Source organism: Megascapheus bottae, chromosome 1, assembly GCF_031878675.1.
Source record: "Megascapheus bottae isolate mThoBot1 chromosome 1, mThoBot2.hap1, whole genome shotgun sequence".
NCBI lineage: Eukaryota > Metazoa > Chordata > Mammalia > Rodentia > Geomyidae > Megascapheus > Megascapheus bottae.
Genome location: NC_143509.1, coordinates 6,738,908 through 6,755,174, shown reverse-complemented (window position 1 = coordinate 6,755,174; position 16,267 = coordinate 6,738,908). Strand labels below are relative to the sequence as shown.

Sequence of the window (16,267 nt, the reverse complement as noted above, 5' to 3'; positions counted from 1 at the left end):
TTGAGATCTGTCAATCTCAGTGACTTCTTTCTTTTCCGTTTCTCAAAATATTATTATGGTTAAATAGTTGTACCAGAGGATTCAACTTGTCATGTTTATTTATGGGCTCTGTGATCAAAGTCATTCATTCCACAGTTCTTCTAGACTCTCTCATGCCCTACCCATCCCCTCACTTTGTCTGGATCCCTTTCCCCGTATGTACATGACCAAATGCAGTCATGATATTCTTTTGAATGCTGTCCCTGATCTTTATTGCTCAAGACTAAATATCTACCACTTTGAGACAGGAGGCATCCTCGGGTTTTCTGGGGGCTCACTGAAAACAAGAGTCTCTTGGTCCTTCCTGATGAGCTGGTTTTGAACCATGACCCTCAGATCTCAGCCTCCTGAGTAGCTAGGATGACAGGCATAAGCCAGCATCACACAGCTTTATTTCCCTTTAGTGTTTCCTGATTTTTAACCATTCTGAGTACATTTTATTTTATTTATTTCAATCTTAATAAATAATGAAAACCCCAACTATGTGTCAAATATACTTGTAGTCATACTATATATTATTATAAAAACAAAAATATAAAAATTTTAAAAAGTGGACAGAAACAGGTCATTTTGGTTTTGGTAGCACTGGTGTTTGAACTCAGAGCTTTGTGATTTCTTGGCAAATTATGTACAACCTCCTATTTTGTTTTTAGTAATTTATAGACCGGATCTAGTACTTTTTAATGCACAGGTCTGGCTGGATGCTTATATCTCAGAGGTGAGCCTCTAACTGCTAGCTCATAAAAGCAAGGTGGATGATTTTTGTTGTTGTTTGCTTGCCTCTTTGCTTCTTTGTTTGTACCAGTCCTGGAGTTTGAACTTAGGATCTGGACACTTTCCCTGAGCTTTTTTGCTCAGGGCTATTCCACTTCTTGAGCCATAGCTTGACTTCTTACTGTGTGTGTGGGGGGGTTGTGTGTATGTGCTTAATTGGACATAAAATTTTGATGTACTTCCCAGCCCTGGATGGCTTTGAAACAGAAATTCTCAGGTCTCTCCCTCCTGAGAAGCTAGGATTCTTGGTGTGAAGCACAGGCACACAGCTAAAGGTGTTTTACATCAGGGAAACAATATACAAACATTATTTTTGACTTGGTTGTAAAATGAATACATAAGCTATCTTACATTGCAGAAGGTTCACTGATTTACAGAACGTGTTTGAGGCATACCAAATGACAATATATAATATCAGGGTGTGGCTGATCATGTATTATATTTTTAATTTGTTTTTTTATTGTAATTAGAAAAAGGGTTACATGATATTTGCCAGATAGAAGGTGCATTAATTCACATACATTGATACCCTTTCACATGTCTTGGTACCCGTTTCCCTCCCCCCCACATCCCCCTCCTGTCTTGGTTTTCCCCCCTTCCCTATCAAATTTCAAATATCCAAATACAAATAAATTCAATATATCAGATAACAAAGTGAGATACTATACCAATATGAGATAACCAAGGGACAGCAAAGGAGATGAGAGACAACATAGTACATTAAGGACAACAATCATTCATTATATGGCTTTTGTTTCACTATCCTGGAGGTCCTTTCAATTAGCTTCACTTTATATGTCCTTATGTACCAAGATTTTGCTCAATTGCAAATCTCTACTAGTAGAGCCCAAGGTTTCTACTGATTATGACGAATGAGGGAAACCATTGAGCCTAAGTTCTTTTGAGTCTGGCTTACTTCACTTAATATGATTTTTTCTAAGTCTTTCCATTTCCTAACAAATGGGGCGATGTCATTCTTTCTGACAGCAGCATAGAATTCCATTGTGTGCAAATGCAACAACTTGTTGATCCATTCATCAACTGAGAGACATCTAGGTTGGTACCATATCTTTGCTATGGTGAATAATGCTGCAATGAACATTGTTGTGCTGGTGGATTTAGTATGTCCTTGTTTCTGGATGGTTGGGTAAATGCCAAGTAGTGGAATTGCTGGGTCATAGGGGATTTCTATGTTTAGCCTTTTGAGGCACTGCCACACTGCTTTCCAGAGTGGTTGAACGAGTTTGCACTCCCACCAACAGTGTAGTAGTGATCCCTCTTGGCCAAATCCCCTCCAGCATCTGTTATTATTCCTTTTCCTGATCCTGGCCATTCTAACTGGAGTGAGGTGGAATCTTAGAGATGATTTGATTTGCATTTCTTTTATGACCAGAGATGTTGAGCATTTCTTCATGTGTCTATAGGCCATTTTTGTTTCTTCTTCAGAGAAGACTGTCTATAAGTGTTTGGCCCATTTTTTAATGGGATGGTTGTTACTTTGGAGGTTAGTTTTGGAGTGATTCAATTTTTTGAGTTGTTGATATATTTTAGATATGAGGCCTTTGTCCATTGTTTGGTTGGTGAAGATCTTCTCCCACTCTGTAGGCTTCCTGATTAGTTTACTAGCCATGTCCTTTGCCATACAAAAGCTCTGCAGTTTAATACAGTCCCACTTATCCAGCCCTTCTCTGATTTGTTGTGATTCTTGGTCCTTATTAAGAAAGTTTCGACCTGTGCCAAGGAGGCCTAATGTATCTCCTATTCCTTCCTGTAGAGTTTTACTGTGTCAGCTTTTATCTCCAAGTCTTTGATTCATTTGGAGTTAATTCTAGTGCAAAGTGACAATGAAGGATCCAGCTCAATTTTTTGCAGGTGCTTATCCAGTTCTGCCAGCACAACTTGTTGAAGAGGCTGTCTTTCTTCCATTCTATTTTTTTGGGTCCCTTGTCAAAGATTAGGTGGCCATAGGTCTGTGGTTTAGTATCTGGGTCCTCAGTTCTATTCCATTGGTCTTCAAGCCTGTTCCTGTGCCAGTACCAAGCTGTTTTGAGAATTATAGCTCTGTAATAGAGTCTAAAGTTTGGAATTGAAATTCCTCCAGCGCTGTTCTTTCTGCTAAGAAGTGTTTTTGCTATATGGGGTCTTTTATTATTCCATATGAAATTTTGGATTGCCTCTTCTATTTCTTTAAAGAATGACATTGGGATGTTGACGGGTATTGCACTGAATTTGTAGATAGCTCTTGGCAAGATTGTCATTTTCACAATGTTGATTCTTCCAATCCAGGAGCATGGAAGCTTTTTCCATTTCCTTAGTTCTGCCTTAATTTCCTTTTTTAGGGTGTTAAAGTTTTCTTCAAAAAGGTCCTTTACATTCTTAGTTAAGCTAATTCCTAGGTACTTTATTTCTTTGAGGCTATTGTGAAATGAATTGCTTTCCTGATTATTGCCTCGTTCCTCTCACTGTTGGCATAAAGGAAGTCAGTTGATTTTTGAGGGTTGATTTTATAGCCTGCTACTCTTCCAAAGTTTTGAATCAGCTCAAGGATCTTGGGAGTAGAGTCTATAGGATTCTTTAAATACAGAATCATGTCATCTGCAAAGAGGGATAGTTTTATTTCCTCTTTCCCTACTTGGATCCCCTTTATGCTTGCTTCTTGCCTTATTGCACTGGCTAGGAATTCTAGTTCTATGTTAAAGAGTAGGGGAGAGAGTGGGCATCCTTGTCTCGTTCCTCATTTGAGAGGGAATGGCTTTAGATTTTCACCATTAAGTGTAATACTAGCAGTAGGTTTCTTATACACAGCCTTTATTACATTGAGGAATGTTCCATGGATTCCTAGTTTCTCCAGAGCTTTTAACATAAAGGGGTGTTGGATCTTGTCAAATGCCTTTTCCGCGTCTATTGAGACAATCATGTGATTTTTGTCCTTGCTCCTGCTGATGTGTTGAATTATATTAATTGATTTGCGTATGTTGAACCAGCTTTGCCTCCCTGTGATGAATCCAGTTTGATCATAGTGTATAATTTTTTTGATGAGTTGTTATAGACGGTTGGCCAGTATTTTGTACAGAAGTTTTGCATCGATGTTCATCAAAGATATAGGTCTATAGTCCTCTTTCTTTGATCAATCTCTGTCCGGTTTGGGGATGAGGGTTATACTGGCTTCATAGAATGAGTTTGGTAAGGAACCTTCATTTTCAATTTCGTTGAAGAGCTTGAGGAGTATTGGTGTGAGCTCTGCTTTGAAGACCTTATAGAATTCAGCTGTGCATCCATCTGGCCCTGGGCTTTTCTTAGGTGGAAGTTCTCTAATTGTCATTTCTATTTCAGAGCTTGAAATAGGCCTGTTGAGTTGGCTTAGTTCTTCTTGGTTCAGTGTGGCTATGTTAATATTGGCTAGGAATTCATCCATTTCATCTAGATTCTCAAATTTGTTGGCATAAAGGTTTGCGAAGTATTCCCTTATGATATTCCGGATCTTGATAATTTCTGTCGTGATATTACCATTTTCGTCTGTGATTTGTTTATTTCGATATGCTCTCTTCTTTTTTTGGTAAGATTTGCTAAGGGCTTGTCAATTTTGTTAATTCTTTCAAAGAACCAACTCCTTGTTTTGTTGATTCTTTCTATAGTTTTTTTGGATTCCAGACCATTTAATTCTGCTTTGATTTTAATTATTTGCTTTCTTCTACTGGGATTAGGGTTGGTTTGTTGCTCTTTTTCCAGGAGCTTAAGATGAGACATTAACTTGTTGGTTTGCAATTTTCCAACTTGTTGCTGCAGGCACTCAGCGCTGTAAATTTTCCTCTGAGTACTGCCTTTGCTGTGTCCCAAAGGAGTTGGTATTTTGTGACCTTTGGCTCAAGTTAGCAATCCTAACTCCTCTGGAAATGGCAATCTGAAGTTCATGGTTCCAACACGGCTGCTGGAGAATTGCAGGGACCTGTTTTCCATAATGAAGTAAGCGCCTCAAAATGAATACCCCCTTCAAAAATGAGGAAATGAGAGTTTTGACTCAGTAGTAAAGCACCATCCTTAAGCAAGGAAACCTCAACAACTAATTTTCTAATGTAAAGATTTTGTTACTCAGTTCGTTGGTACTGAAGACCCAACACTCAATGTATGTTTTTTTGGTTAGTCTGCAATATAAAACTGACCTAAATGCCAATGAAATACTAGACTGATGTTATACCCTCAGTCTAAGGCTATAATTTACTGGAAGAAAAAAGCCACTATTATAAATTTTTAATAGTTTTTCTATGAAGGTGAAATATACATTGTTGGAGTGAAATAACTATTTTGTCATGAACATAGGGAATAGAAAGATGCTTTCTGTCAACAACAGTAAATCTATCAACTAAGGATATACTGGAGATTCCAAATCATTTAATTCTGCTTTGATTTTAATAATTTGCTTTCTTCTACTGGGATTAGGGTTGGTTTGTTGCTCTTTTTCCAGGAGCTTAAGGTGGGACATTAACTTGTTGGTTTGCAATTTTTCCAACTTGTTGTTGTAGGCACTCAGCGCTATAAATTTTCCTCTGAGTACTGCCTTTGCTGTGTCGCAAAGGAGTTGGTATTTTGTGTACTCCTTATTGTTAAATTTCATAAACTGTTGGATTTCTGTTCTGATCTCTTCGATGACCCATTGGTGATTCAACAATGTGTTGTTCAGTCTCCATGAGTTACAGGGTTTTCGTTGGTGGAGATGTGTGTTCAGTTCCATTTTGATGCCTTTGTGGTCTGAGAGTGTGCATGGAATAATTTCTGTGTTTCTGAATCTGTCCAGGTTTGTTTTATGGCCTAACATGTGATCTATTTTGGAAAATGTTCCATGTGCTGCTGAGAAAAACGTATATTGTGTTGTTGCTGGGTGGAATATTCTGCAGATGTATGTTAGATCTAGTTGGTCTATATAGTTGTTCAGTTGTAAGGTTTCTCTGTTGAGTTTTTGCCTTGTTGATCTGTCCATAGGTGAAAGTGGTGTGTTAAAGTCACCGACAATCACTGTATTTCGATCTATGTATGGTTTCAGTGTAAGTAAAGTTTGCTTGATGAAGTTTGGAGCTCCGGGATTGGGTGTGTAAATATTTAGGTTCGTTATGTCTTCCTGGAGGAAAGATCCCTTTAGTAGTATGTAGTAACCTTCTTTGTCTTTTCTTACTAATTTTGGTTTGAAGTCTATTTTATCTGATATGAGGATGGCAACTCCAGCCTGTTTATGGGGGCCGTTAGCTTGATAGAGTTTATTCCAACCTCTCACTTTCAAAAGATGCTTGTTTTTTTGCGTAAGATGTGTCTCTTGAAGACAGCAGAATGATGGCTCTGCTTTTTGATCCAACTAGACAGCCTATGCCATTTAATTGGAGTTAAGTCCCTCCCCTCAACAGCCCCCTCCCTCAGGCCATTGACTGGAGATTGACAGGCGGGCTACCCATAAGACCCAGCACCCCACCAAGGGAGGCGGGGCTGTCCCAACTCCCACCCGCCCAAGGTGCTCAACCCCCATCCCTCTGACTGGAAACTGACAAGCGGGCGGACCCTAAGACTCAGCACCCCACCAGGGGAGGCGGAGCTGTCCCACCTCCCACCGGCCCACCAGGCTCCTCTCCCAGGCCACTGGATCTGTAGAGTGGAGGGCTTTGGGTCCCTGCCTTACAACAGTGGATAGGGGGTATAGGTAAATAGGAGCCAGCATCTGCCCCTCCTCAATTCTCAAGCGGGGCATCCTCCAGCTGGGAATCCTGAGCAAGACACCACCGAGGGCCTTCCCCACAGTCACAGACTCTGACAAAGCAGTGGAAACACAGCAGGGATCTGAAGGGCCGACCAGCAGCCAAGCTCCCCTTCTGAGAAGCAAAAAGGCACGGCTCCGCCCTTGGAGCCCACGTCCCCAGCTGGGCCCTGCCCCTGGGAACCGAGGGGCCCCCTTCTGGTCCTGCTGAGAGCTCCTGAAACTCTCACTCCCCAGACCCTTGGCTTGGGGCCGCCCCTGGAAGCAGCACAGGAAAATGTCCGCTAACCGCGCTCAGACGGAAGCTCGCAGATCCATCCCATGGTCCACTGTAAAGCCAGTGGTTGGGCTAAGAGCTACTCACGCAGCAACACATGAGTTTTATTCTAATACTTTCCAAACTTTGTACTCAAATACTCTACCTACTTACCCCCTGACCTCTCTCATTCTATTTTTCTATCTCTGGACCTCTGCTCCTCTTTCAACCCTTACACTGCATGGATCTACACTTGATGGATGTTGAGTAACATTGTATATCTAGGTGTTCAATTATTCTCTAGGCTCAGAGGGACTTAAAGACAATAGAGATTGGATTGAGAGGCTTATTGTTTTGGATATAAATCGCTTATCAGTGAATAATTAGACTACTCGGTAACTGCACAAAAAGAAAGAGTGATAACACCAATCAAAACTTGTGAACATCTAGAGTCTGCCAGCTACAGAGGTCTAGGTTGGTTATATCTGAAAAACTATAATCGTGTTTAGTATTAATCTTGCTCCCATTTTCAAATGGGCAGAACAAGAAACTCAAGAAAAATGTCAAATCAAGAAACAACACCTCCCACCTCCCCCACCCAATATAAACAGCCAATGGAACAGTCACTGGCAAACCTAGAGGAGAGTCTTCCAAGTGCTGTACAAGTGCAATTGATAAACATCATTAATGAAAAATGTGAAAATATAAAGAAAGAGATAAGGGAGGAAGCCATAGCTGAACAAAAGGAAACCATAAACAAGGTGATAAGTGAAAAAGAAGAAGCCATAAAGGAAGCCATAATAAAGGCTGTTCAAAGAAAGATGGATGAATTCATAGAATCCACAAATAAAAAGGTGACCGAACTCCAACAACTGTTCAAAGAAAATAAAGCTACTGAGCTAACCACTCAAATGGAAATCAAGGACCTAAAGAAATCCATACATGATCTAAAAGAAGAGATGCAAGGCATCAAAAATGAGCAATTAGTAGCAAGGGACATGAAAAATAAAGTAGATAGCTTTGATAGCAGGTTAGACAATGATCATGTATTATTATGAATTATGGGGAGATGAATGTTTGCTGATGTCACTTTCATGTCACTTGTGTGATTGGCTCTCCCCATAGAGTTAACTGGTACAATTTTATAAAAGTTTGCATTTCACCAAAATCACTGATGATACTTGAAGTATATATAATTTAATAATAGGACTAAGCTACCTTCTCTCTTCAAAACTTTTATCTCGAATTCTTTGTAGAAAGAGATTTCAAATTAATATGTCCACACCCTTGTATAATGTATATTCACACCTGTAATCTTAGCTACTCAGAGGGCAGAGGTCTGAGGATCTTGTTCAAAGTCAGCCAGGCAAAGCAAAGCCCAGAGATTCTTATCTACAATTAATTCCTGGAAATCTGGAAGCAGAATTGTGGCTCAAGGGTATGGCAGTATCCTTGAGCTGAAGAGGCCAGGGACAGCACCTAGGTCCTTTGGTACGCCAGTAACCTTGAGCTGAAATGCTCAGGGACAGGGCCCAGGCCAGAGTTCAAGCACCATGACCCCCACACCCCAAAAAAGATTCAAATTTCCTTTTTTACACACATGAACATTGAGTATTATGACTGCATTCTCCCACATTTGTTTGTTTCCATTTATTCCTGTACCTCTTAATGGAATCCCACTCAGGACACTGATAGTCGGGATATTTCTGTTGTTAAATTTCCTGGGGACTACTGAAGAGATTTACAACTTGGAATTGCACTCCTGTATATCCTATAATTAACCATATTTTTGCCAGACCTGGGACTTGAATACAGGGTCTGGACACTGTCCTTGGACTTCCTCAAGGCTAAAGCTCAAGTCCACTTGAGGCACAGCACCACTTCCACCTTTTTCTGTGCAAGTTGTACTGAGGAATCAAACCCGGGTCTTTGCGCTTGCTAGGCAAACACTCTACCACCAAAACTCCTGGCCCCAATGAGCCATATTTTAGTGTTGTCCTTTGACATAATATTTGGAACCTTTGTTTACTAGAAGACAAGGCTAAAATCTATTATTTTGGACATCCTTTTTTATTTTTCTACCCCTCTATAGATGTTAGTGAGTCGATTGAAAGATTTGAAACAATTTTTGTGATTCTGAGTTCTGCAAATCAGGGTCCATCATGTTAGGAAAGCCTGTCCTCAAAATCTCCAACACCATATGACACTGCAGCTGGAAATCCTCCATGTCCACTTATACAGAATACATTCTGTGATATTTTTTTCTTTTTAAACATTTTATTGATTTCTACATTATATTTCAAATGTCGTGTTAAACAAAATGTATTCAAGAAGGAAATCTCTATATACAATCACTAGCATTTACATAAAACATGATTGAAATTAAGTTGCATCTTTGTATGCCATAGATACCCATTAATATATGTAGTAAAATATTATGTCCATAGTGTCTATAGCCCATTAAAAATTTTTAAGTCTATATAGTTACATTTGTACAAGTCTCTCTTTAGTTCCCTTGCCGATTTAGTGATTGGTTTGTTTGGTTTTGCGGGGGACTAGTTTCTTGAGTTCCCTGTAGATACTGGATATTAAGCATTTGCCTGATGTATTATTGGTAATACACAGAAAGAAAGAAAACAAAACAAAAAATTCCTCCACCTTCATGACTCCTCTGTGAACTGGCCAGTAACTTATTCCTATGCTGCTGTGTCAAGAATTGTGATAGTGACAAAAACAATTCTTACCAGAAACAACAGCACGGGAGGAATTTCAAAACTTTAGACACTATTACGGAACTTAGTGACAAAAAAAGCTTGGTACTGGCACAAGAACAGGCCTGAAGGCCAATGGAATAGAACTTAGGACCCAGATATTAAACCACAGACCTATGGCCACCTAACCTTTGATAAAGGAGCCAAAAAAAAAGAATGGAAGAAAGACAGCCTCTTCAATGAATGGTGCTGGCAGAACTGGTTAATCACCTGCAGAAAACTATAGTTGGATCCTTCTTTGTAACCTTGCACCAGGATTAACTCCAAATGGATCAAAGACCTCGAGGCAAAAACAGATACACTGAAAACTTTACAAGAAGAAATAGGAGATACACTAGGTCTCCTTGGCACCTGTCAAAACTTTCCTAATAAGGACACAGAAAAACAACAAATCAGAGAAAGTCTGGATAACAGGAACTGCATTAAACTGAAGAGTTTCTATATGGCAAAGGATATAGCTAGCAAATTATCTACAAAGCCTACAGAGTGGGAGAAGATCTTCACTAACCATACAATGGACAAAGGCCTCATATCTAAAATATAGCAACAGCTCAAAAAATTGAATCACTCCAAAACTAATTTCCAAAGAAACAACCATCCTATCAAAAGATGGGCCAGAGATTTAAAGAGAGTTTTCTCATAAGAAGAAATAAGAATGGCCTATAGGCACATGAAGAAATGCTCAACATCTCTGGTCATAAAAGAAATGCAAATCAAAACAACTCTAAGATTCCACCTCACTCCAGTTAGAATGGCCATGATCAAGAAATCTAATAACAACAGATGCTGGAGGGGATGTGGCCAGGAGGGATCACTACGACACTGCTGGTGGGAGTGCAAACTCATTCAACCACTATGGAAAGCAGTATGGCAGTTCCTCAAAAGACTAAACATAGAGCTCCCCTATGACCCAGCAATTCCACTACTTGGCATTTACCCAATCCTCTGGAAAAAAAGGACATAATAAATCCACTAGCACAACAATGTTCACTGCAGCACTACGTACCATAGCAAAGATATGGAACCAACCCAGGTGCCCTTCAGTTGATGAGTGGATCAACAAGATGTGGTATTTATACACAATGGAATTCTAGGCTGCTGTCAGAAAGAATGACATTGCCCCATTTTTAAGGAAAAAAATCATATTAAGTGAAGTAAGCCAGACTGAAAGGAACATAGGCTCAATGGTTTCCCTTATTTGTCATAATCAGTAGAAACCTTGGGCTCTCCTAGCAGAGATTTACATTAGAGTAAAACCTAGATACATAAGGTCATATAGGATGACACTAAATGAAAGAACTACCAGGATATAGAAAGAAAAGCCATACAATGAGTGATTGTTGTCCTTAATGTACTATGTTATCTCTCAACTCTTTTGCTATCCTTTGGTTATCACATAATGTTACACTATTTTACCTTTTTATCTTATATATTGTATATATGATATTTGGTTATTTGAAATAGGAAAGGGAAGAAGGGAAAACAAGATGAGGGTCAGGGTGGCGGGAGGTGAATGGGGACCAAGACATAAGAAAAGATATCAATGTGTGTGAAGTAATACAACTTCAATCTGGTGAATATAATGTAACCCTTCTATTAATTATAATAAACATATATGAAAATAATGAACTCCTTCTTCATGGATCACCTTGGCCTAGCCAGCAATTTTCTTCAGTGCTCCTGTGCCATGAAATATTCTAATGAAACAAGGAAAAAAAACTATGTCTGCAGAGGTAGGACTTAAAATTCTGAGTGTTAAATTTTCTTCCTTCTGGAAAACCATACTACAGATGGATTTCCTGCCTCCTGAGATCAACTCCTGGTTTGTACAATGCACTCAAGCCCTGTTCCTCAGGCTGTAGATGAAGTGGTTCAGGAGAGGAGTGAACACTGTGTATAGCACTGAGGACACAGCGCTGCCCCTGGGGAAATGTGACACAGTTGATCCAAAATAATTACTCAATGCTGTCCCAAAGAATAAACACACCACTGACAGGTGAGGGCCACAGGTGGAGAAAGCTTTGTACTTCCCTCCTGGTGTTGGAATTCTCAGCACCGAAGAAATAATTTTATAGTAAGAGAAAATAATGCTTGAGATTGGCAGGAGCTCAGATATGATACCAACAAAAAATTTAAATAAGTGATTTATGAGTGAGTGCTTACAGGAAAGATCCAGGATTTGAGAAGGGTCACAGAAGAAATTTGAGATTTCCTATTCCTTGAAACCGGTTATCTGTAATGCCATCCACACGTGCACCTGTCCATCCAAGAGGCTGATGACAAGTGACAACAGAACCAAGGAGACACAGAGATGAGGGTTCATGATGAGAGGGTAATTCAGGGGGTGACAGATGGCCACAAAGCAGTCATAGGCCATCACAGTAAGAAGCATAGCGTCCATACAGCAAAAAATGATGAAGAGACACATCTGTGTGAGGCAGCCTGCATAGGAGATGGCTCTGCTGTGACTCTGCAGGTTCATCATCATCTTGTGGATGGTGGTGGAGATGAAGCAGATGTCATCCAAAGAGAGGATGGAGAGGAAGAAGTACATGGTGGTGTGGAGGTGGGGGTCATTGGTGATGGCCAGGATGATGAGCAGATTTCCCAGCACAGTGATCAGGTACATGGACAGGAACAGTCCAAAGAGGATGGGTTGTAATTTTGGATCCTCTGAGATTCTCAGGAGAAGGAAATCTGTAACCTGGGTTAGATTTAGTGCTTCTATATCACCTCTGCAACTGCTCAAAAACAAAAGCATCTTGTTAGTAAAATGAAACACATATCCAGAAATTGTCAGCTCTAAATATTTGAAACTCAAGTATACACAAGTTTAATTTTTGCACCACCTATGCAGTCCAATATACTCATGAGTGTTTGTGAATTGTGGCAACACCTTACTTCTAGAATTTTCTCACTCTGAGATAACTTGGTCCTCAAGCTTTGGTCTACATGTGTGCTCAGGGACACACAGCTGTATTGGAAAGCCAAGAACAACTGGGCTGGTAGAGCAAGATCCCTGACAGTACAACACACCCTTGTGTAGTGTGGGGGAGCAAGTTCCAGGGCAGCAGGGGGTATGCAAGAGTTTTATACATTTATGATGCAGGTCTCTATCTAGGAGCCTATTTTTGGAGCCAGTCCCCTGCCCTAGGCATTGAAATCCCTCCCTGACAGGGTGGGAGAGTGGGATTTCATATAGAGATTGAGATTCTGTGTTGTAGACAGGGCTGGAGGATTTGTGGATGATCCCGTGAGGGAAGGGCCAGCAGTAGGCCAAGCCACTAGAGTAATATTAAGTTAGGAGACCACAGTAGATTTCCATCCATTAGTACAATGAATACTGTTTAATCTACTGGAAAGGAAACCCAATCCTATTCATTCTTATTCATCTCTACTATGACTGCAGGCAGGCACAAATATACTTCTGGTTCTTCTTCACTTGCCCCTTCTGGTATTATGACAGTTGTCCGGAAATGAGTAGGCATGGAAATGTGGTATTGAGTGAAATAAGTCAGGCTCAGAGAAACAAAGGACAGTTATCCTTCTCTAAAACATGGAAATTAGATCTCCATTATCAAGATGTATGAATACATATAGGGTCATGTGTATCAATGCACAAACCAATTGAGTAAAGTGTAGTAGGAAAGGATTCCTATGGAATAACTCCATTCATCAACTCATCCGTTGTTTAACCAAATGAATAAGAGGAATGTAAAAAACCTGCTCTTTGAAAATATACAATTTTCCAGGGGCAGGTGGCTCATTATTCTAGAGAATAAGGTCTGAGAACCACAGGTGAAAGCCTGATGGAGCAGGGATGTCTGAGAAATAGTTCTCCTCAATTAACTAGTCAAAAGCAGAAAGTGGAGCTGTAGCATTCAGCAAAAATCCCAAGGACAACACTTAGGCCCTGAGTTCCAGCCCCAGAACCTACGTGCAGAACCTGTGTGCACACACACATGTACACACCACATAAGGTGAAACATATGAAATGAGAAAGAATAGTGTAAGAACAAGAGCTATGAGGACACTGGGCATATCTGTCAATAGTTTCATTGATGTAATGTCCTCTTGTCATTTTCATCATTATCCTTCCTCTTCCTCTTCCTCTCCTCCTCCTCCTCCTCTTCCTCCTACTCCTCTTCCTCCTCCTTCTCCTCATCTTCATCCTCCTCCTCCTCCTCCTCTTTCAGGAAATCTTAGGAACCTGGTTTAACCATTTATATGCTGCTACTTTTGGTGAGTTACAAATGAGAATGAAAAGCACAGTAGGTAAAGAATTCTCCATATCATATATTGGTACCCCTAACCTTCAAACCCTACCTGTAAATTCACTGAGGACATATACTTTCCAGTCTCCTTGTGTGCAAGGGTTTACAAGGGCATCCTCACCCCCTGTGATACCCAAACCATCCTACCTGTCCTCATGCTGCAAATAAGACATTTCTGAAAGACCTTCACCACCCATCCCACCCCACTCAATTGCTTAAGCTACTTCTCTCCTCAGCTATGGCCCAGGTAGACAGATTTGAGGACCCCAGATCTGGTGCCCAGCACAAGTGCAGTTCAGTCCTCAGAAAAGAGATGAAGACACAGAAGGAGCAGAGCTGGTGGTGATGAGGAGAAAGATATAGCACCAGTGTCCTGGAGACAGGGGAGGGAAGGCTCATCCTTGACTTCTATGTGGCCTTGGAGGATTAATACCCACAGGTCACCATTAACCAACCTGTGTGTATTAACAGGCCAAGTCTCTGGACATTTCCAGCACAGGGCTGGCATAATCATAAACAAAAATCCATGACAGTATGTAGACTGTTTTGTCTAGGAAGAAAATTTATAGATTTTTTTCTTTTTTATTGTAATTAATAAAAGGGTTACATGATAAGCCAGACTCAAAGGAAATTAGGCTCAATGTTTCCCCTCATTTGTCATAATCAGTAGAAACCTTGGGCTCTACTAGCAGAGATCTGCAATAGAGCAAAACCTTGATACATAAGGCCATATAGTATGAAGCTAATTGAAAAGACCTCCAGGATATTGAAATAAAAGCATACAATGAGAATTTATAGATTTGAACTTTGGTCATTTATACTTATTTGATGAAGGGCAGAAACATTTTGTTTTCATTTTCATTAGCATTAATATATGCTTTACCAAAGCCTTATCTAGTATGTACATCTATAGAGTAACATTTATAATATTTGCATTATTCTACAATTTCAAGACAGAGGAATGGAAAAATAAGGAAAAGAATCTCAAAGAATGGATTCTGTATGGGTGGAACTGGAAGATTTCCAGCTGCAGTGTCATCTGATGTTGTAGATTTTGATGAGATGCCAGAGGACAGGCTGCTGACGGGCTCTCCTACCATCATGGACCCTGATTTGCAGAACTCTCAATTAGAAAAATTAACCCAAAGCTTACGAATCTCAATCAACTCACTAACATGGATAAAGTGAGGGGCGGGGAGAATATCCAATACAGTAGTTTTTAGCCTTGTTATCTGCTAAACAAAGCTTCCAAGTTCTATGACAGATGACAGTATCAAAAATATGGTGAACTGGGGGGCTGAGAGTTCGGGCTAGTGGTAGAGTGCTTGCCTAGTGTCGACAAAGACCCAGGTTCTATTCCTCAGTGTCACATAAATAGAAAAAACAGTAAGTGGTGCTAAGGCTCAAGTGGTAGAGCTCTAGCCGCGAGAAAGTCCAAGCATAGTGCTCAGGCCCTGAGCTCAAGCCCAGGAATGGCAATATTTATATATATATATGTATATATACATATATATGTGTATATATACATATATATGCACATATATGTGTGTGTATATATATATCTATGTATATATATATATATGGCGAATTGGGTCCAGGAGTATGGCCTAGGTGGAGAGTGTTTGCCTAGCATGCACATACTGTGTGATATGCACAGAAAAAAGCTGGAAGTGGTGTTGTGGCTCAAGTGACCTTGATCTCTAGCCTTGAGGAAGCCCAGGGACAGTGTCATGACCCTGTGTTTAAGCCCAAGGATTGGCAAGAAAATATGGCTGATTATAGCATACAGAGGAGTGCAATTCCAAATTGTAAGCCATTTGAGTAGTCCCCAAAACAAATTAACAGCAGAAATATTCTGAATATCAGTGTTTTTTGAGTGGGGTTCCATTAGGAGGTACCAAAATGAATGGAAACAAGGAGCCACAGGATAATGCAGTCATAATAATCAATGGTCATGTGTGTAAAAATGAAATTTGGATCACAATGTGCATATTGGTGAAATGGTAGGTGGAAGAGGAGAATGCTGAAAGAAATTAACGTGATGAAGATACTTTGTACAAGTGAGTGGACATGTTAATCTGAAATGTGTTTCTACAAGGAAGTTAAGGTAAAAAGTGTTAAAGAGAGAAAGTAGCTTAGTCAAATCATTAAATGATATACTTTTTAACTATCATCAGTAACGTCTGTGAAATGAAAACTTGTAAAAACTGTTCCAGTTCAATACATAGGGAGAGCGAAGTACACAAGTAACATCAACACATAAACATCTCCCCATAATTAAAAATAATACATGATGAGCCACACATTTTACATTATTTATCTTACATCATTTGATTTGTCTCAATCATGTTCTCTAAATCAATAAACCTTCTGGAACATAAGATAGCTGAAGTATTCATTTTTCTACCCATTCAAA

At 39.9% G+C, this 16,267-nt stretch overlaps 1 pseudogene; it reads right to left on the bottom strand.

Annotated features, from left to right (window-relative positions):
- The window catches only part of LOC150068196 (olfactory receptor 7E178-like), a 51,974-nt pseudogene extending 37,926 nt beyond the window's left edge, over positions 1 to 14,048 (bottom strand).
- Between the last annotated feature and the right edge of the window lie 2,219 nt (positions 14,049 to 16,267).